This window comes from Cottoperca gobio, chromosome 20 (assembly GCF_900634415.1).
Source record: "Cottoperca gobio chromosome 20, fCotGob3.1, whole genome shotgun sequence".
In the NCBI taxonomy this organism is placed as follows: Eukaryota; Metazoa; Chordata; class Actinopteri; order Perciformes; family Bovichtidae; genus Cottoperca; species Cottoperca gobio.
Window position 1 is genome coordinate 10,945,202 of NC_041374.1, and position 22,546 is coordinate 10,967,747.

Below are 22,546 nucleotides of genomic sequence, written 5' to 3' on the forward strand. Positions count from 1 at the left end.
TAAGACCAAGAACACACGGAATAGGCGAGTGTGTTTTAAGGGAAAAGGAGTGACATGAAACACTTATGTAGAAAAGCTCTGAACATGACGTGGGCTTTGTAGCGGAGGGGGAAATGTCTCACCAAACAGAGAGAAAGAGGGTAAATTGGATGGAAGGCAGAGAGAATGCAGGGGCACAGAATGAAACAGCGACATGCACTTTATTCTTTGTTTTTGCACGTCAGAGTACAGTGATATTTTGTTTTTGACTGAATACCAACTTATCCAGCTCACCTTTTGCTCTTTTTTCTCGTCGTGTTGTGACGTGTCTAAACTTTCCCTGTCATCACTGTCGTCTGACGAAGACGGTACCATGACGACTGCATTCATGACCATAAAGTTTTGTTGATTCATGATTCGTGATTTGATTTATTTTTACCTAAAACTACAGCATTATTGTTTTTGGGTAAGACATGTTTACATGTTAATAATCTTGTGCTTTGGAATTAACAAGTTAGAGGAAATACACTTAAATAATGAACAATACATTTATGTTTGTCTTTCTTTCTCCTGTTTTTACTTTTTTGTTTTTTCAGCAAATTGATTAAAATAATTAGCGTGCACACTTTTCCTCTCTTGATCCACTTCTTCTTTTCTCTCGTTCTCTTCCTAAGTCTGTTCTGCTGCTTGCTATGAGACGGATATGTGATTAATAAATGTATTTCAATCCTTCCTACATGAGCTACTGTCCTCTCTTGTGTGGTTGTTTAACAAAGACATGCACCCACTGAGTGACTCAAACACACACACACACACACACACACACACACACACACACACACACACACACACACACACACACACACACACACACACACACACACACATTCCTCTCCTTGTTCCAGGCCTTGCCCCCTTGTCTCACTCTCTCCCCTTACCAGGAAATTAACCTTGACATTTCCAAGGCATAATTCCCCCCTAATAACAATGCGTGTGTAAATATATATAAACAAATGTGCAAAATATTCATAGAGGGAGCCATATGTGAGGAGGGCCTGCATATCAAACATGAATGCACCGCTGGGGAGGATTTCGTTACCTATCTGCCATCTTAACACAGCCATCATCCAAGGATCAAGTTCCTGCTATGAACGTTACTTTGCGTAGGCCCGTTGTTACATTCAATAGAAACCTTCAGCTTGGATAAATGAACAGTCTGGCTTGGATGTAGTGCCTATTCAGACACAGAATAAGAATTAGAATTACTATAGTGGCCAAAGTGCAGGAATAGAGGAATGTTGAATGTTCAGTGAGACATATTGATGGCTTACAGACGAATAAAAGACGTTCTGACACGTTTCAAGGGCAACAGAAGCAATGATACATCATGCATAGGGAGATTGCAACACATCATTTGGACAGTGAACACTGGTTAAATGATGTATTTATTACATCTATGGTGCCAGTAGTCTAGTCAAAGGACATATTTATAGCGCACTCATATGTATTTCCTTTATGTGGAGTATTAATTCAATTAGACCAAGACTGAAAGAGATCTGTGGAGTCACAGTATAACATGTTCCCTTCCAGCTGTGCTGTGTACTGACATTTAAAACTGTTGTAACGCTGCCATATAATAGCTACAATATCTTTCCATCCCAAACTAGTCTCACAATGTTAGATATTTTTCAGCGGATTGTACCACTATGAAACAATGTCAGCGTATGTGCATTACTCCATACATATTTGTGATCTCTGCACATGTGCGTGCATGCTCCCATCATAATGGAATGACAGTGATGCGGATCCAAAATGGCTGGTTTTAGTATTTGGACACTGGGGTGAGGCTAAAATCAGGCAGGAGGGATACAGCGAGAGGGAGAGGGTGAAGTAAGTGTGTGGGTAGGTAGCGATCGTATAATACCATCATGGAACGCCATCACTCCCCGTCTGACCGGCCTCATTTTAGGGCAATGGAACTCCAGAGGAAAAGGCGCCAATGGCACATTATTCTGCCTTGGAAAATAACCCTCATGTTTTTATTCATGCCTGCACCAGAAACAACAACAGAATTTGATTTCCAGGGTAAATATTCTGGACCAATACAGAGATGGAATGAATTATTTGTGAAAATGTGTGCATCAGAGAGGGAAAGCTATTTTATAGACATATAGAGAGATAGAGAGATAGAGATATATATAGATATATATAGATATAAAGATATATATATATATAGATAGATAGATAGATAGATAGATAGATAGATAGATAGATAGATAGATAGATAGATAGATAGATAGATAGATAGATAGATAGATAGATAGATAGATAGATAGATAGATAGATAGATAGATAGATAGATAGATAGATAGATAGATAGATATATAGATAGATAGATAGATAGATAGATAGAGAGAGATATATAGAGATATAGAGATATATCTATATATATATATATATATATATATATATATATATATAGATAGATAGATAGATAGATAGATAGATAGATAGATAGATAGATAGATAGATAGATAGAGAGAGAGAGAGAGAGAGAGAGAGAGAGAGAGAGAGATAGATAGATAGATAGATAGATAGATAGATAGATAGATAGATAGATAGATAGATAGATAGATAGATAGATAGATAGATAGATAGAGAGATAGATAGATAGAGATATAGATAGATAGATAGATAGATAGAGAGATATATAGAGATATAGATAGATAGATATATAGAGATATAGATAGATAGATAGAGAGATATATAGAGATATAGAGATATAGATAGATAGATAGATAGATAGATAGATAGATAGATAGATAGATAGATAGATAGATAGATAGATAGATAGATAGATAGATAGTGAAGAGTTTTCGTAACGTCTCCACGTGTTAATGAGACATGACGTAGTTGGGACACCACCAGCGATGACAACAATGCGTTGCGTTCCTTTGCTTTGGACGGAGGCCTGAATGGAGAAGCCGCAATTTTTTTTCTGTTGGATACTTTCAATACCCCAGCTTTAATGAAGCAATCTTACATACACACATACACACACACACACACACACACACACACGCGCACACACACACACACACACACACACACCTTCGAAATCTCAACCGGAGAGGCCGAACACGCAGCCGTCCAACGTTAAAGATCAAAGTAAGCACTCGACAGATAGATTGTCATTGACGAATATTTTTCCGGTGTAATCGGTCACACTGCCGTCGTCACAGGTTAAATGACCGGTGAGGACATTTCCTTGCCGTGGCATCCTGACTGTTGATGGCTCCTAATGAAACACCTCTGATCATTTCCCCGTGCAATGGCATCTTCATAACCCTGAATCTCTCTAATCACCACCACTTCCTGCTGGGCCCGTGTCACATCCTGCTGAGCCCGACGGCGGTGACTCGGATGAGGTACATGTACCTCCCGCGGATTACACCGCTGATGTCTCCACAGTGACAGAGGCCCTCACCGTGACAACCAGATCTCTGTGTGACTTCAGGTTGTTAATGTGACGGTGACATAGACAGAGTAGCAGATGGAGATCAGCGGCAGAGCGAACTTGCAACAGGGAGAGAAAGATAAAACATAAACCTGAAGGCTAATTCAGTGTGGACGCAGAAGCAGACTGTAGGATAGAGACACAGCACTACTACATGTGTGCTGTATGGAGGATGTGGAATACATCGCTCCAATTATCACATTTACTATTTGATTTATCCAAAACTTTGACTGTAAAAAGTAGCTAATGTTGCCTTACGATGCTAACAACTCATTGGTTTTAATGTAATTAACAGGCCGATCCACATGTGTGCAAGACAAATATGTGCTCCAACATTTACCAGAGTTACTACCATGCTTTTAAATGTGAACATTAAACAGTTTTTCTACATTTATGTAATATATTCTGACACTTCAATAACAATCAGGAGATACACAAAGCTATGTTTCCTTTTCTCAGGTGAAGTTTAATACGAGCGACGCCAAGTAACTTCCATTTTGTTAGTGAAAACCACTTATATTTAACCAATTAACTGCTTACAATGCTGCAGGCCAAACAGCAGCAGAAACCTAATGACGCCTCTCGAGCGAGGGACCTCGCCACATTGGACGCACAACACTGTAACACGTGTCCCAGAAGTATAGATCTTTAAAGAAACGTGCATCAATGAAAAGATATCGTCTTGGAATTCTGCTAATCGGCGTCAGTGCTTTTCACCTGCCAAGCCACCAATTTTCTATCTCTAAACGTTCCTACCAGATCAATTAATGCAGCTCACAAGAGGCCAAATTCCCTTGTCAACAATTTGTACCGAGGTGCCACTTGAAGGTAATCAATTGTAAGATCTTCTGAAAGGTAACCTTGACATTTGTGCACTGCGGGCTAAAACTCATAAAATATTGTACATCAACTGAATAACTATGCAAGTAATCACATTCTTTAAAGTTCCCATTGCTATTGCTTCTGGTGTAAAAGCTATATCAATATATGGCTAACAAATACTGTAAAGTATATATTGGGCAGCAATGCTTTCAAGGCAGAGCAAACATCTGAGTGTGTAGGCTGATTGCAAGAAAGCATTTCTCTTTTTCTAGTGTGTTTCTCTGCTTTCGGGTAGATTTGATATCAATGCATGCATATTAGATGTATCTCAGAATGGCACTGGAAATAAAGTTTATTTAAAATGTTAACTAAGGCAACATACCTACTGTAAGGCCTTTTCAGGCCCAAATCCAAGCATTGGTTTAATTTTCATTTCCTCACCTGTAGGCCTGTGTGTATATTTCAACCAGAGAGGTCTTTTTTTCTCTCTCAATATGCCCAAAGTCCTACAACAACACTGGATATCTCATCTATGTCCCACTCTAAAATAATCTAAAGCATAACTCCTGCTCTACACCCCTGCTGTATGCTATATCGCAAAATAAAATATTGACTTCGTAAACACAACGGTAGTAAAAATAAACCCGTAGCAGCCTGTGTTATGATTAGCTGCGAGCATCTTCGCTTTAAAAAAAGTGAGGTTGAGTGTGCAAGAAATGTGAAATTCAGTGAGAAAAAAAAAAGAATTCCCAGTATGTTGCAGAATACCAATATCCTTAAGCAGGCAGGGTTTTTGATGTATAGACTCCTGCCAGTGAATTGTACAGATGAGACACTTAAGGCAAGACAATAGTGTTATAGATTGTGGCAAGAGTTAAATCAATAGACCTTCTGAGGAGTAACAAGACACCCGGTAGCAAGTGCTACTGCTACACACACATAGGAGGGGCTGGGGAAACAAATGAGGACTGGCAGACAGGGGCTAAGACCTCAGTGTCACTGACTAGCCATTAGATGTTAGTTTGTATGTAGGTGTGTGTGTCTGTGTGTGTGCATCCTAGGCCAACTCGGAACATGTGTTGTGTGTAAGGGCATGTGTGAATGTGTTTGTAAGGCATGAGCAAGAGCAGATACCTGTGTTTCGGCTGTACTTTTATCTCTGCTTCTTGGCCCTGTAATCTCCCACTGGGCATCAAAGCAGAGCCCCATCACCAGCTCTACAACACCCCTATATATCCCCCAGATCCCCGTGTGTGAGGGTGTGCATGTGTGTGTGTGGTGTGTGTGTGTGTGTGTGTGTGTGTGTGTGTGTGTGTGAGAGAGCGAGAAAAAACAGAAATAGAAGAGAGTGAGTCTACGAGAATTTGCGAGAGAGAGAAGAGAGGAGAGATAGGATTGGAGAATTAAAAATAGGAAAAGAGAGACTTTTGAAAATTGTGTGTGTGTGTGTGTGTGTGTGTGTGTGTGTGTGTGTGTGTGTGTGTGTGTGTGTGTGTGTGTGCATGTGTGTGTGTGTGATTGACTGAGAATGAGACCCTCCTCTCTCCGCACAGACAGGAGAAAGGGGCTTTGGACCGTCACCCAGCCATAGCTGTCATCCAAGCCCAGCCTGCGAGCCCCTCTCAGGGCAGCTTCCACTAACCCCCCCTGGATCTCACTCCCTTCGTACTCCACCTGCACAGTCTCTTCCACCTCTGATCCAGGATCAGTGGTTCCCGGGGCCCTGATAGGTGTCAAGGTCCATTAACCTGGAGCAGGTCTTATCATATTCATCAGGAAGATCACAGATCAGATTTATCTCTGTTTTTATCAGATTTGAGGCTTCAGAAGGCTGCCAGAGATGTCACGGCTGTATGGTAATGTGACGGAGGCTAGTGACAGACACAGGCACACTCCAGCAGGTACAGATCCACACAGTCATGGACGCACACAACATAGAAGTGAATGTACACATTCAAATACACACACACTCACACAGTCAATTCTTTTTTTTTGTTTTTTATCTGTCAGCATTTGCTTGGACCTTTTTGATGGGGTTGTCAGGTTTGATTAGTTTATGAAACAGGAGTATCTCACCCACTGACCTTTCTAAGCTTTCCATCTAGAGCTAAATCTAATCTAATGTAAAAACAGTTGTAGCCTATGAGCCAACCTTGTGAGGCGTGATGACCTTTTTTTGGAAGCAAGTAAAAATGTAAAAGTGAAGAAAAAAGTCAAATGAAGTCTGGTTTGATTTTCCTCTGGAATGCAATCTGCATTATGACCAATATATTCATTTGATGAGGTAAATCTGGACAAACTCCACCTTCCATTTCTGATATCCATAATTAAGACACGCAAACACATCATAGAATAATTTGACAATAGGAAGAATACACAAAAGCAGCTGCAACTTAAAATCAGATATAGAGGTGATATTTGTACATTCACTGTATCTACATTAATAAGAGGATTTATGTTGGTACCAAGTGTTGGTGTTCAGTCCCATCACATATACAGAATTCAAAACCTTCAGCAACAATATTTCAGAACTCTTTTTTCTCTGTTTACTTGTTATCTACATCTCTTGAATAAATATTTACCATTTCTTTGACATTTGGCATTTCATCTCCCCACTGAATTCCACCAAATGTCAAATATTTTTGACAACATACGTACGTACCAAGGCTAGGGACTTTTTTTAATTCAGTGAGCATTACCTCCCCACATGACCTCCAACCCCAACCCTGACCCGCAGCTGCTCTCCCAACTGTGCTCTCGGGCCGATAATGAATTATTGCTGACTCATCATGGTCAGCGGTGAGTAATCAGCCTGACACTTTGGGCTCCGGACACATGGCTGTGGTGCTCAAATAGTCATTTAGGTCCCACACTCTGTCCGCTAAAAAAATAGATGTTTGTAGATATGTTCATCCATATTTTGTCGTTCTGAATAGATGTAGGGAAGATTTAGGTAAAACTGGAAACATGTCGGAGTTTATATTGTTTTGTCAGGTGAATAACAATGTGGTTTATACGAAGTGAACTGAAACATTTATGTGAAACCTGCTTCATTATTGGACGTATGAGTCATTTTATATCCCAATCCATGTTTAGAGAAACAATGCAGTGTCAAAATGATGCTTTTTGGTGAAAACAAAAGAGATGATGAAGTTAAAAGGATTGTGGATTTATAAAGAAGATTTAGAGACAAGAAGACGGAGATTGCTGTTTTTTTATTTTTGTCATATATTCAGAGAGACAAAACAGACGTGCAGTAACCAAAGCACACACACACACACACACACGTATACACATCTCCAGCAATCCGGCCCTCATCAACATCCTTCTTGGAAAATCACTGCGGCTCTGAAAAGTCATTTCAGCCACAGTAGCAGCAGGCCCTTAAAGATTCATATTCCCATTTACTGTCAGCCCTCTCCTCTCGTGTACGCACACACACACACACACACACACACACACACACACACACACACACACACACACACACACACACAGACACAGACACACACACACACACACACAGTTAAAGTCACATGCACACACAGACATACACACCAATCCAACTAACCCAGCAGGGTTAGGTTCATGAATAAAGGAGGGAATTAGCGCGGACCTGGAGAAGTCAGATAGACAGATAGAGAGAGGTGGAAGAAGAGAAGAAGAGAGAGCTATTAAATTGTATAAAAAAGCATCGGAAGGAAGGAGTAAATCTGTGGAAGGCGCGCTAAATCAGCAGAGATCAACAGAAAAAGGGAAATTTAGAACAAGAGAGGAAGGAGGCAAAGAGGAAGATGGAACTGAGAGAGGAAGAGACAGAGAAGGAGAGGAAGATAGGAACATAAATAGAAAGAGGAAGACATATGAAGAGTGAGAGACAGAGAAGGAGAGAGGGGTGGCAGTGGCTTTTACTCCTAATTTAAATTGCTTGTGTCAATCCAATGCTGCATGTAGAGATAGCACTAAATGTCCATTTGTCCGAGTGTGCATTTGTGAAAAAGAGCTAGATCATTGTGGTGGTGAATATCTACACACCGCTCAACATACCAGGTGTATTCTGTAAAACCTCGACATAATCCCTCCTCTACACACACTCCCACACACACACACACACACACATAACAGAGAGATATCGGCTCATTTATTACCAAAGTAATAGTATGTTTTAAAGCAAGCAGCCCATAAGTGAATAATGCTCACTGATAGGAAGCTGCCGTCTACATTGCTGAAATCGGAAATGTCATTGCACCATAAAATGACATTATATACACTGGGAGAGCAATGGCAGAGAGGGGGACAGAGGGAAGCATGATGTTAATTCTATAAATAAAAGAAACAAGAAACAAAGACACATGATGAATCCAGACAAACGGCAACAATAGGGGCGGTAAACATCTCTCAATCAGCAGAAGGGCTATGATCACAGCATGCTACTCGGATACCGAACACACATTTATATATATAATATGTGTGCAAGGTACGCAATGCAAGTGCGTGTGTGTTTATCAGTGTGTCATAGGGGAGAGCGAGGCAAGAGGCCGTTACCCCGCACCCAGATAATAACCTGCTTTTATAATGTTGCATATCTATATTCAGGCCAATTCCCCCTGGGGGGGGGGGAGCCAGAATAATAACGCTGGCCATTTTACCCCTCCTCACGAGCGGCCATTTTCTGTCCTGATTCTCAGCATGGACCTCTCTTCATTCCCAAGGTAGCATGTAATGGATGCCGCAATGAGATGGAGTGACATTGTGGTGTCTGAAATGTGAAAAGCCTATTTGCCGACCTGCCCTCCCTCAGAGGGGCGGCTGCTGGAGATACGGGAGATGTTTATGCCTAATCCTTTTAGCAATTCCATATGTCGTCATTTCTGATGATTGTCTCTATTTGCGGTAAATTGGCAAATTTAGAAAATAGCTGCAAAATGGCAGTAAAAAATGTATACGTTTCTGTCCAAAACAAACGTGGTCCCATAAGTGTTTAGATAACATATGGCCACACTGTGGGATATCTGAATACCTTGATTGTGTGGCATTTATGATTAGAAAAAAAGGAAAGAAAAGTGCTTTAGTATCTAATAACTGAACAACAGTGCTGGTAATACCTGCACACACACACACACACACACATGTATTATCAGGAGTGTGAGTTTCTATCAAGCAGAAAAGTGAAGAAAAAAAAGCTGTTTATGAGTTCCGGACAGAATGTGCAGATTTCATCATCCGCATACACACACAGTTTGTAAGTTGAGTAGTGAAGGAGGTCTGAATGCACTCCATACTTTCCTGATGAAATTCCTCGGACCAGTCAATTTCAATAAAACTATAGACAAAGAAAGGTTAGCGTATATAGATTTCCCATTGTAGTCATGCACACAGAACTTCACTGTGAGCCGGCTCTTCTGAACTCTAAATGCTACTCACTCATATTCTCCATGCTATCCCTTACCTCTTCAATAATTCACAGACGGTAGCTTTCTCTGGCCTTTCAAACCTTTGAAATGTAACCTACATCCCACAAACACACCATTCTTGTTATCCAACTGATGACATGTGTTTATTCCGGCCCTTCTCTTGTTGAGCGGAGGGAAGGAAGGGAAGGCTTCACACTTCAAATATTATTGATCGCTATTGACAAGTTGATAGTAGATAAAGCAGAAGTGCTTTTCAGATATATCCCCTTAAATATGTCTTGATATGTCACCTTGGTTTGATTTTGCTATTGATTTTTGTAGCAGCTGGCATACCAAAAAAAAAAAGCACTTGAATAACAGCAATGAACTTTTTACACTGATGAGGAATAAAGTGACGCTGAATATTTACCTTACTTTTAAATTAGCCATCCCTATGATCGGGGAAAAACAATATGATAAATAAAAAATAATAAGAAAAAAAACACATTTATTCTGGGAATATTCCCCTGAGAAAAAGTTTGAAAACTTATGGGCAGGAGCACCGAGTCTCGTATAGCAGTTTTGTTGAGTGTAATAAATCAGTCCACCAGGGCTTGTGAAATGGAGGACGGTTGGAGAGTGCAGTACAGGCAGTCAGAGAGAACAGCTCTGTCCAAGACAATCATATGATGTATCATTCATACTGTCAGTATGGTGTCTCTCCTCCTCCCTCCTTCTCCCTCTCAGTCTCTACGTCTCTGTCTGTCTCTCTCACTCTGGACTCATCCCGTCTCCTGTGGAGGCTGTGATGAAGCCCAGCTCTCTCCATCACACACAGCTCCCCGGCTGCTCGGGGATTAAACATTGCAATGATACATTCACACACGGTGCCATTCAAATAGGCTCTCGTGCTGGATATCCCCTGCTACAAACAGCAGCGCAAACAGATAGTCTTGTAAAAGTGCAACTGGTCGTTGTTGCTAATTAACACTAAAACTTCTTTGTGTTGCCGCTCACATATTTTACTCAACTTTTCCCGAGACATCAAGGACATACCAGCGCTGTGTCCTTTTCATCTGTAGAACTAGTTTAGTGGTATGTCTATTAATTTGCCGGCTCATTTTATTCATCTTGGACTGTGCGAGGTGGTTTAAAAAAAAAAAAAAAGCAAGTTCTTCCTCGGAATCATTTGACCTCTGCGATTTGCTAATGAATGCTGTGAGCAATCACCGTTTCCTCGAAAATGGACAAAAATGATCCCTCATCTGTGAACCTAATCACTTACCGCCATTACCGTGTGTATGTGTGTGTGTGTGTGAGTGTGTGTGGCTGTCTGATTACCATCCCTGAATGAAATAGTTGTTTGGAATGATCCCATGAAGGGGGGGGGGGGGGGTGGTTGTTCTTCAAGGTGAAGCAGCAGAGCCGAGGTGGTATACAGAGCTTTTTATTATTTGTAGCAGCTGAAGGGGGATTACGAAGCCTTTCCATACGTTTCACATACAGACACTTTTTAACGCACTGGGTACCTTTTTGTGTCACTTAGATTTAGGCAAGTTATCCATCCATCCATCGTCTACCGCTTATCCAGAATCGGGTCGCGGGGGCAGCAGCTCCAGTAAGGAATCCCAATCTTCCCTTCTCCGGGCCACATCCTCCAGCTCCGACTGGGGGATCCTGAGGCGTTCCCAGGCCAGTGAGGAGATATAATCTCTCCACCGAGTCCTGGGTCTTCCCCGGGGTCTCCTCCCAGCTGGACGTGCCTGGAACACCTCCCTAGGGAGGCGCCCAGGTGGCATCCTTACTAGATGCCCGAACCACCTCAACTGGCTCCTTTCAACGTAAAGGAGCAGCGGCTCTACTCCGAGTCTCTCACGGATGGCTGAGCTTCTCACCCTATCTCTAAGGGAGACGCCAGCCACCCGTCTGAGAAAACCCATTTCGGCCGGTTGTACCCGTGATCTCGTTCTTTCGGTCATGACCCAGCCTTCATGACCATAGGTGAGGGTAGGAACGAAGATCGACCGGTAGATTGAGAGCTTTGCCTTCTGGCTTAGCTCTCTTTTCGTCACAACGGTGCGGTAAAGTGACTGTAATACCGCCCCCGCTGCTCCGATTCTCCGGCCAATCTCAAGACCCCGAGGTACTTGAACTCCTTCACTTGGGGTAATGGCTCATTCCCTACCCGGAGTAGGCAATCCACCGGTTTCCTGCTGAGAGCCATGGCCTCAGATTTGGAGGTGCTGATCCTCATCCCAACCGCTTCACACTCGGCTGCGAACCGATCCAGTGACTGTTGAAGGTCACAGACCGATGATGCCATAAGGACCACATCATCTGCAAAGAGCAGCGATGAGATCCTCAGGTCACCAAACTGCAACCCCTCTCCTCCACGACTACGCCTCGATATCCTATCCATGAAAATCACGAACAGGATTGGTGATAAAGTGCAGCCCTGGCGGAGGCCAACATTCACGGGAAACGAGTCCGACTTACTGCCGAGTATCCGGACACAACTCTCGCTTTGGGCGTACAGGGATTGGATGGCCCTCAAAAGTGACCCCCTCACCCCATACTCCCGCAGCACCTCCCACAGTATCACCCGGGGGACCCGGTCATACGCCTTCTCCAGATCCACAAAACACATGTAGACCAGATGGGCGTACTCCCAGGCCCCCTCCAGGATCCTTGCGAGAGTGAAGAGTTGGTCTGTTGTTCCACGACCAGGACGGAATCCGCATTGTTCCTCTTCAATCAGAGGTTCGACTACCGGCCGAACCCTCCTTTCCAGTACCTTGGAGTAGACTTTACTAGGGAGGCTGAGAAGTGTGATACCCCTGTAGTTGGCACACACTCTCTGGTCCCCCTTTTTAAATAGGGGAACCACCACCCCGGTCTGCCAACCCCTAGGCACTGTCCCAGACTTCCACGCAATGTTGACGAGGCGTGTCAACCAAGACAGCCCCTCAACACCCAAAGCCTTCAGCATTTCTGGACGGATCTCATCAACCCCTGCGGCTTTGCCACTGTGGAGTTGTTTGACTACCTCAGTGACTTCCATCAGGGAAATTGACGATGATCCCCCATCAGCTTCCAGCTCTGCCTCAACCATAGAGGGCGTGTTAGTCGGATTCAGGAGTTCCTCAAAGTGCTCCTTCCACCGGCCGATAACCTTCTCAGTTGAAGTCAGCAGGGTCCCACCCTTGCTGTACACAGCTTGGATGGTTCCTCGCTTCCCCCTCCTGAGGTGCCGGATGGTTTTCCAGAAGCACCTTGGTGCCGACTGAAAGTCCTTCTCCATAGCTTCTCCGAACTTCTCCCACACCCGCTGCTTTGCCTCTGACACGGCAGAAGCTGCTGCCCTTCTAGTCCTTCGATACCCTGCAACTGTTTCCGGAGTCCTCCCGGATAACATAACCCGGAAGGACTCCTTCTTCAGTCGGACAGCTTCCCTGACCACCGGGGTCCACCACGGTGTTCGAGGGTTACCGCCCCTTGAGGCACCTAAGACCTTGAGACCACAGCTCATCACCGCAGCTTCAGCAATAGAGGTTTTGAACATCGCCCACTCAGGTTCAATGCCCCCAACCTCCACAGGGATGGCTGAAAAGCTCCGCCGGAGGTGTGAGTTAAAGATCCCCAGGACAGGGGCTTCCTCCAGACGTTCCCAGTTCACCCGCACTACCCGTTTGGGTTTACCAGGTCTGTCCAGAGTCTTCCCCCACCCCTTGATCCAACTCACCACCAGATGGTGATCAGTCGTCAGCTCCGCCCCTCTCTTCACCCGAGTGTCCAAAACATGCGGCCTCAGATCAGATGATACGATTACGAAATCGATCATTGACCTTTGGCCTAGGGTGCTCTGGTACCACGTGCACTTATGAGCATCCTTATGTTCGAACATGGTGTTTGTTATGGCCATTCCATGGCTAGCACAGAAGTCCAACAACAAATGACCATTCGGGTTTAGATCAGGGAGGCCCTTCCTCCCAATCACGCCTCTCCAGGTGTCTCCATCATTTCCCACGTGTGCGTTGAAGTCTCCCAGCAAGACTACGGAGTCCCCTACTGGAGCCCCCTGCAGGGCTCCATTCAGGGTCTCCAAGAAGGCCGAATACTCAGAACTGCGGTTTGGGGCATAGGCACAAACAACAGTCAGAGTTTTCCCCCCCATAACCCGAAGGCGTAGGGAGGCGACCCTCTCGTCCACCGGGATAAACTCCAACGTAGCGGCGCTCAGCCGGGGGCTAATGAGTATCCCCACCCCGGCCCGACGCCTCACACCTTGGGCAACTCCGGAGAAGAATAGAGTCCAACCCCTATCTAGGAGTACGGTTCCAGAGCCAAGACTGTGCGTTTAGGCAAGTTAGGTTTAGGAAAATATTGTGGTTTGCGTTAAAATAAGTATGTTTGTTACGCAAATTACGGATTGCCTAATGTTGAGTTAGTTAAAAGCCTGATGTGACGCTAAAGGGTTCATTGTGCATATTTATGTGACAAAATATTGATATTTGACGAAGGAAATAAAATCAACAGCTCAACAGCTACGTTAGCTTAGCTAAACAGAGATATGAATTAATACAGTTAGTAAAGTTAGTAAAGTTAAAGACAAAGTGAATTGGAGGTAAAAGGTTAGGCAACCAAAGAAACAAGTGAATTTATAATCAACCTTTCTCTCCTGCTGCAGTATAACACCAAGCTGAGTTTATCACTTCAATAAGAAGCCACGAGGATGTAGTTCTTCCTTTAGTGCAGTTTATCTAACAATAGGTGTAAGGTATGCAAGGGAATCAGAGCTTGTACCTTCTCTTTAGATCAGACCTAACACCCACACTTTCACCTCAAAGACCCAAAGGTACAAGTCTTGCAAGAGCAAACAGCAAGTTTACACTCTGTTGTCTGTTTTATCCACATTCTGACATCTTTTTTTTTATTGTTCTGTTCCCACATTGTTCTCACTCTTAATAAAGTGTGTTGAGAGTCTGTGTCAAACGCACTTCAAAGGGAAGTAATGTGTGCAAGTGTGCGTTTATCTGAATGTGTGAGGGTGTATGCCTGCCCCTGCGTGTGCTTACTGTAGGAAATGTTGCAAGGCGGGCACAGAGACAGAAACAAAGCAAAGGTCATGCTCAGCATCGTGTGATGAACTGAGTCCCTTGAAATCTCGTTTCCAACGGCTAAATCTGATCAGCGGCTCGGACGTGGACACAGAGCTGGGAAACGATGAGGAGAAGAAAGAGAAAGGAACCAAAGAGGAGGAGAATAAATGAGGAAGTCAAAGAGAAGAAGATGGCCGGAGGAGGAGGATTTGAATGAGAAAATTCCATTTGCTTGTCCGTCGCTTATCTCAAGCTCTAATGGCAGAGAACAAAGAGAAATCCCACAATAATCGGCTTCTCCATCAAACACTGCCGTCACTTGGAATGGAAAATGAAAAGATGAAATGACAGAGGACACCCCCGCCCTTTCTGTTTCTCCCTTATTTTTTTTATGCTCACGTGCTCCTTTGCTTTTTAATGGCACGATGCTGTCCTGATGTTGGATCAGGAGCTATATGATTGTTTCTCTGAACACAAGGGGAGAAGAAGGAATCCGCCTGGAAGACATCTCAATTAATTGAGCTTCCATGTTTATCCACCGAGTACACGGTGCATCTTTCACACAACTTAAATAGATACTTAAAAGTCAGAGGTGCAAATAGAAAAAAAGTAAAAAGGCTGAAGAAGTTTCTGAAGGTGGGATTCTGTCCACCGTCAATGCTGTTAGTGTTATCGCCGTGACAATGAAGAGGAAGCTTTGGCAGAGCCGTCTTTTCTTTCTTTTACTTCTAACATCAGCACTATATAATCCCCATTTGTGGATCACAACACACCTGTATGTGTGTGTTTGTGTGTGTGTGTGTGTGTGTGTGTGTGTGTGTGTGTGTGTGTGTGTGTGGGTGTGTGTGTGTGTGTGTACGTGCAATGATCGTATGTTTCTTCTTGAGCCTTTCTTCCTGTGAGTCCATGCCCTTGTGGGTATGTGTTTATATGTGTTTGTGCATGTGTGTGTTCATTGGTGAGTGTGTAATGATTCTTTTAGAGTCCATCTATATGTGTGTGCACATGTGTGTGTGTGTGTGTGTGTGTGTGTGTGTGTGTGTGTCCATATAGGGTCACCTTGCATCCATCTCTTACCGTTTAGAGACCCCCTACAAGGATAAAAATCATCCTCTGAACTTAATCCAGGCTTATATCCTCTTCTTCCTCCTAACTCACAAAAAAATGCACACACACACACACACACACACACACACACACACACACACACACACACACACACACACACACACACACGCACTCGCACACACACACACGTCCACCTGAGCAGAGGGACCAACAGACACCATTTAAGTAAAGTAACACCAATCACAAACAGCTGAGTTTGCAGCTCCATGAAAGTAACCTGTGTTTTCTATATTGCTTAAACCGTCACCCTTCATGGCTAACGTTGTACCTGAAGGAGTGCGTAACATTATTACGGTAACATTATTAATTGCGTTGATTTGACATCAAGTTTCTAGATTACAACTTCTTCCATAGAGCATTCTCCTAAATCACTCAAAGCAGTAACACTGCCACATCAAATGCACAGACTTATAAAACATATTGGAACATCTAAGAAATTCCAAAAATCCAATCAGTCGAGCAGTTTTATTGAAGGCAGGTAAAGAAGCAGGCATCAGAAAGGGAAACTGGCTGTTTTAATCCCCAGGTGAGCATTTAACTCCCGACTGCCCCGGTGAGGCTGCTCAGTCGCACACAGCAGAAGGCCGTGGCGGTACCGGGCAGCTCCCAGGTGGAAACGTGTGCTGGCGTGACCGTGAAGCAGCATACTGTGAGGAGCAACAAGGTACACAAGCTCAGCAATCCTAAAACAGACTCTATATGCTCTTTAAGGAAGATGTAGCAGTTATTAAAGGGATAGCTTCTCTGGTTTGCGAGGCTTCTAAATGAAACAGTGTAAGTAAAAGCGAGACTGAATCTTCCATCCTGATTGAATCTGAAAAAATAAATAAACCGGTAGCTGTAAGAAACAAAAGAGTAATCAGACAATGAGCTGGGTGCCAGACACACCATTGATTTCAAACTATCTCTCTAAGCAGCCTCAGAGGCGCAAACCATATCCACCTTATGATATTGACCCTGTCTCTAACAAATATGCTTATATTTATATTGCCTTTCTGACTGAGACAATGTGCAGCCTCTCTTTGGATGGATATTGGATCATACACACATGCTTACCTCCAAATTCAATATTCATTCTCTTGCACTTGTGCTTTATCTTTGGAGTAAATATTTATGTGTTGTTTGCCACGCAGCAAAAAAAGAAGAGAAAAACAAAACAAAATATCTCTCAAAGACTAAATCGCCTTGCGTCAAAAATCAATGATAAAATGGGGGCGCGAGCTCTGTTTTCTAGGTCACATTTGAATATTTCTTTTAGAGGTATTGATTTGTTTTTGTGTGACCTACCCAGGCCCATTCTTTGTAATTAAAAGAGAGAGAGTGGGACTGTGGCGTGGGGGCTATCACAGTTGTGTGGCAATCCCAGGTCGTGTATATATGTGTGTATGTGTGTGTGTGTGTGTGTGTGTGTGCAAGTGTATATATTGGTGTGTTTGTGTTCGGCTAATGAATGAGAGGCAGTTATGATGAAGAGGGGGTGGAGATGGACCTTAAGGAAGATTTATACTGTGTTGGGTAGTATATGTGTGTGTGTGTGTGTGTGTGTGTGTGTGTGTGTGTGTGTGTGTGTGTGTGTGTGTGTGTGTGTGTGTGTGTGTGTAGGTGAGAGGTTGTGCTGTTCATGTTGGTTAGATTAATTTTGCTATATTAAATTCAGCCTATAATCTCGACTTTGTCTCCCTACCCAGAAGCCTTTACTTCAGACGGGCCAAAGTAGACAAAGGACTCCAGATCACCGAGGCAACAGGACAGTGTGGTGTGTGTGTGTGTGTGTGTGTGTGTGTGTGTGTGTGTGTGTGTGTGTGTGTGTGTGTGTGTGTGTGTGTGTAGAAGCGGGAAAGAAAGAGCAATTGGGAGGAGATGTGTCCTAAACCTAAGCATCCTAACCCACACAGTTATAAAATCTTCACATACTTCTTTTACTACATCGTGAGACAAACGTGCGCCTGGTCTTAGATATCACATATCCTCCAACACGTGTGTATGCAGCTCGTCTTTCTGGGTGCATGTAACTGCATTATGCCAGTAAAGGCAGACAAGATGCACTTATGTATAAGTGTTTAAGAGTAAAGCATGCAAAGAGACTAGATAGGGAATATTTAAATGCACCATTATGGACATCCTGGATTTGGAATCTTAAGATACACTTTCTTTGTACAAATTAGTCAGAAAAAGATGCCAAAATTAGGGAACTGCCGTCCCAAGATCAAGATGCACGATATGTGAGCAGCATGTTGTAGTAACCAATCTCTCTCCTTGCATATTACATGGAGAGTGTTTGCCATGTTTGGGAACAATCTAAATATAACTTCATGTAAAAGTCAAAAAGCCCCAGCTTCAACAGATAGATGAACTCAGATTCCATTACTTAAAATGGCTTTATATGGCACACCTACAGAGTGTAGGGTAAACATATCTAAAGAACTTCGACAGCTGCTGGCTCAACAAAGAAACAGAAGGCAGATCTGCACACAACTGATACAGTACATGTACTTTAACAGAGCAGCGTTTCCATCTTCATCAGGCAGCGTCAACCATCACCAAGTACAACAAGCAACATGCAACACAAACTAATCACAATAAAAAAAAGGTACTTGTGAGTCACTTAGTGTGTTCTCACTATAACACCTGACAAAAAAAGTCTAAGTGTTCCGGCCCTTAGGTGACAGCGTGGTAAAGATATAGAATGATTCAGAAGGAGGTTGTTCATTTCACATGTTCGATCCCAATGTATCTCAGTGTAGATGGATTCTTTCTGCGTCTATATGTCGCTCATTCTGCTTGTGGCGGTTATTTGACAAAACCTGACGAAGATCTCTGTAAGATCGAAACGTTACATTCAATTAGCTTAGAGGTAGCAGTACAGCGGGTGGACCTAAACATGTGGTTATCACATGTGAGGAGTTGTTGTGTATTGTCCAGCTGGACTTGGCTTAATGCTTCAACTGTAAATTATAAGACTAGCAGCTCAATTCAAGCAATGCAATTGGTTCATAGACGTGGCGTTTGTACTTTCATCATCGCTCGGCGTCTGAGACACGGAATCCGATACAGACACAAAGTAACAAAGTTAGGGAACTAAACCCGGCGATAAATCAGAAACATTTAAGTTTAAGTTCTATGAGAGACTATTTTTACTGTGAGCATTTAAATTGCAACGTGTCTATAACTTTTATGTTGCCATACTTGATGACTGTTTTATAAAAGCAATAGCTCAAGACAGGCCGTGGTATGTTGTGATTGTGTGTGTGTCTGTGTGTGTGTGTGTGTGTGTGTGCTTTGTGTGACCTCTCTGCCTGTGCGTCCCGTGTCCCTCTGTCCTTTAGCCTCAGCGTCATCTTCCTCCCCTGTCTCCGGGCCGTCCAGGCCTGTTTGAAGTGACTATTAGCCAGAAATCAAAGCCTGCCATCAAGCCCATCTCAGCCCTGTGCCCTTTTAGAATATTCACCAACGGCCTTTTGTGAGCCCCCCGGAATAAAAATAATCAAAATCAGAATGGACCTTCATGTGCAATAATACTCTGTCTACTCTTATGGCCTCCACTGTCAATGTCATTTATAATTCATGCACCCATACTGATGGGTCCGGGGTGCGTTCAAGAGGTCCGCTCCTCACTGTTCCACCGCTGTTCATCAATAGCTGCCAGGCAGGTAGGGGACTTTATTATTGAGCAGTGGCCATGCTAGTTTGACGCAAACACTGTTCTATAATTATGAGAACTTCAAAAACTTTACACTCTCTCTCCCTGCCTCCAACTCCCTCTCTCTGTTTGAAACGGCCTCCCTCTCCCTCTCTTCTCTCTGTTGTTAATTTAAACACTGGCGGTTTCATCCCTCCCTGTAGGTGTCTGTTTTACAATAAAAGGTCATCCTCATTTGTCCGCAGACACAAAAGGGACCACCATCCGGGCTGAGGTCAGACAATCAGACAGACAGACAAATAGTCAGACGGACAGAGGGACGGCTGGCACTACAGGATGGCGTTTAGGATGCAGCAGAGAGTAGAAGGGAAAGAGAGATAAGAAGGTATGATGGATGGAGAGACAGCGAGGGAGAGAGATAGGGAAAGGCAGAAGGAGTGAGTGAGTGAGAGATGGGAAAGATAGAGGGAGTGGTAGTTTCTGGCGATGGGGCGGGTGGGCGAGAGCGAGGATAGATAACTAATCATGCCATCACCTCCAGTCTTCTTCCTCCTCTCTACTCCTTCTTCACCTCCTCATTGCTCCTCTGCGGGGATGATTGACGAGGGCACGGTGGACTGAGGTTGTCCCAGTCCCCAGATTAGAAAGCCCTCAAACAAATGAAGCCTGGAAATGCTGCCCTAGGGAGCTGGGTGCCACGGGTAGACAGACAGGACACACACTCTGGCTTAAAGAGACATGAAGATAAGGGAAGGGAGAACCAGAGAAGGAAGAGGGAGGGAGAGACGGGAGATGACATGTTTCTTGGCTTTTAAGGGTATACAGTATGAGGGGAGACAGGAGCTGTAGTAAAAGTAAGGGGATAAGTTTAAGACAAGTTTAAGATTCTAACAAAGAGGGTGAGTGGGGAAAAACAGAAAGAGTGCAAGAGACTGAGACAATTATACTGTACATGTGAGGTAGGTGAGGGAGAAAGCGTGAAGTCACTTTAATTAGGTTACCTGTAGAGAGTGGCGATATGGGAAGCTGAGCATGACATACAGGGGGAAAGAGAGTGATGGGGGGAAAGAGAGACAGAAAAAAGTAAGATAAAAGGACACATGCACACCTGTTCTCCCTTTGCTAGGATTACCAACTGCAGATTGTTCCCCTTATGTTGCTCCGCAAATCTGATATGGTACATTTATCAAAAAGAGAGCATCACCCTTCCCCCCCCCCCCCCCCCCCCTCTCTCCCTCTTGAAAAACGATCATCCTCGACCCTGGACCTATTGTTTAAGATTTAAGCATTAGCGGAAAAAAAGGCAAAAAAAGGGTAAAAAAGACAGGTGGTATACGGCTCGATATTAAGAAAAAGTTTGATTTTATAGATGTCACATGACCCTAGCATGAGTGACCTCCATTTTCCCAAATGGCGCAGGTCCAGGGTTTTAATGGAGTCTCCGTGAGCCATATATCAGCGCAGCTTGTCTCGTAAAGCTCTCCTCGGGCCGACCTCACAAACCACCTCCACCTTTATCGTGACACTTAGGGAGGTTTTCACGAGCAGAAAATAGATGTATTAACAGGGAATGATTTTAATATAGACAGTGGGAGAGAAAAAGCGAGAATGAGGAAGGTGTTGTGCAGGATTCTGCTGTTTCTGCATGCGCTGTATATATTTGGATTTCTTTTTTTTTGTCAACAGTTCTCTTTCCATCCCCTCCTGCTCTGTCTCAATCTCTGCTTCCTCCCTCCCTCCCACCTCTTCCTCCCGTGCCTGTAGAGTGTCACAGTGTTACAGCTAGTCAACATGACACTTTTTAAAGTTTTGCGAGGAGGCTGACAGAGCACAGTGGAGATTAACCTAGCTTCCTGCCATAGCACCTGTCCCTCTGCTTTCTCTTTCTTTCCCCCTAAGAAATAACACAGAGGAGCACATGAGGCGGTTGCATAGGCCACATTGTGTTAAATACGGGGCAGTGAAGGCGTTTGAAACACTTTTAACAAGCAGATAATGGGAATAAAGTATGTTACGTGTAGAAAAACAAGAACAGGAGCATATACATAGGAATTAAGAGCACACAAAACATATCAATGCAGGTATTCTCTGCAAATATATCAATGTAAGATGTTTTAGAATATATATCTTGCTGGTGTTTTTGTTTTTCACGTCATGCAAAAGAATGTTTAATCATAAACTGCTTCAGTAAAATAATACTTGTATGCTATTAGCCTTCTCAACAGCCATTAAAAATGTTATAAATGAATAAAAGTAATGGTGATGAGCTTGAAATACCCTCTGAAGACGCTGTTCCCTGCGGTGTATTTTTGCAGCTTTGAACACTACAAAAAAAAAACAATGTGTAATCTCATTTTTCTTTGCATCGCACCATCACAGACCTGAGTGCAGGGAAACTATACATTTGATAACCGAGCATGAGAATGAATACAGATCAAGTGCCGAGCAGGAGTGTCTGCTGCCGTGCATTGTATCTGAAGTAAATAGTGAATGACTAGTGAAGCGGTGTTTAAAACACATAGTGCCCCCAGTCAGAGCCTGCTCTTCATCAGTCAGAAAGGCAGAAATGAGAAATGCATCTGAGCGACGCTTTAAAAGGCAAAGTTCAGTAATTGGGAATGACAGACACACACAAAGCATCCATCACTCATGACCTTTCTGTTTCTCCCTTTCTTTCTCTCCTCCCCTTCCCCTGTCTATCCATTCAGGACAAGGACAAGAAAAACCAAAGAAAGAACTGTGGAATCAAGTCTTTCAGATGACTGTATTAAAGTCTCTTAAAAATGATGTCAGTAATGGTGAGCCCATTAACCTGGAATCAGCTGGAAGCCAACATTAAATAAAAGGATGGAAGACGTTGTGTGTGTGTGATAGGTACACAGACACAAATATAGTTAACGAATACTACAATTACTTACACCGCTTCATTCACAATGTCAGTATTCCATGTGGACGTGTAAGTCGGCTA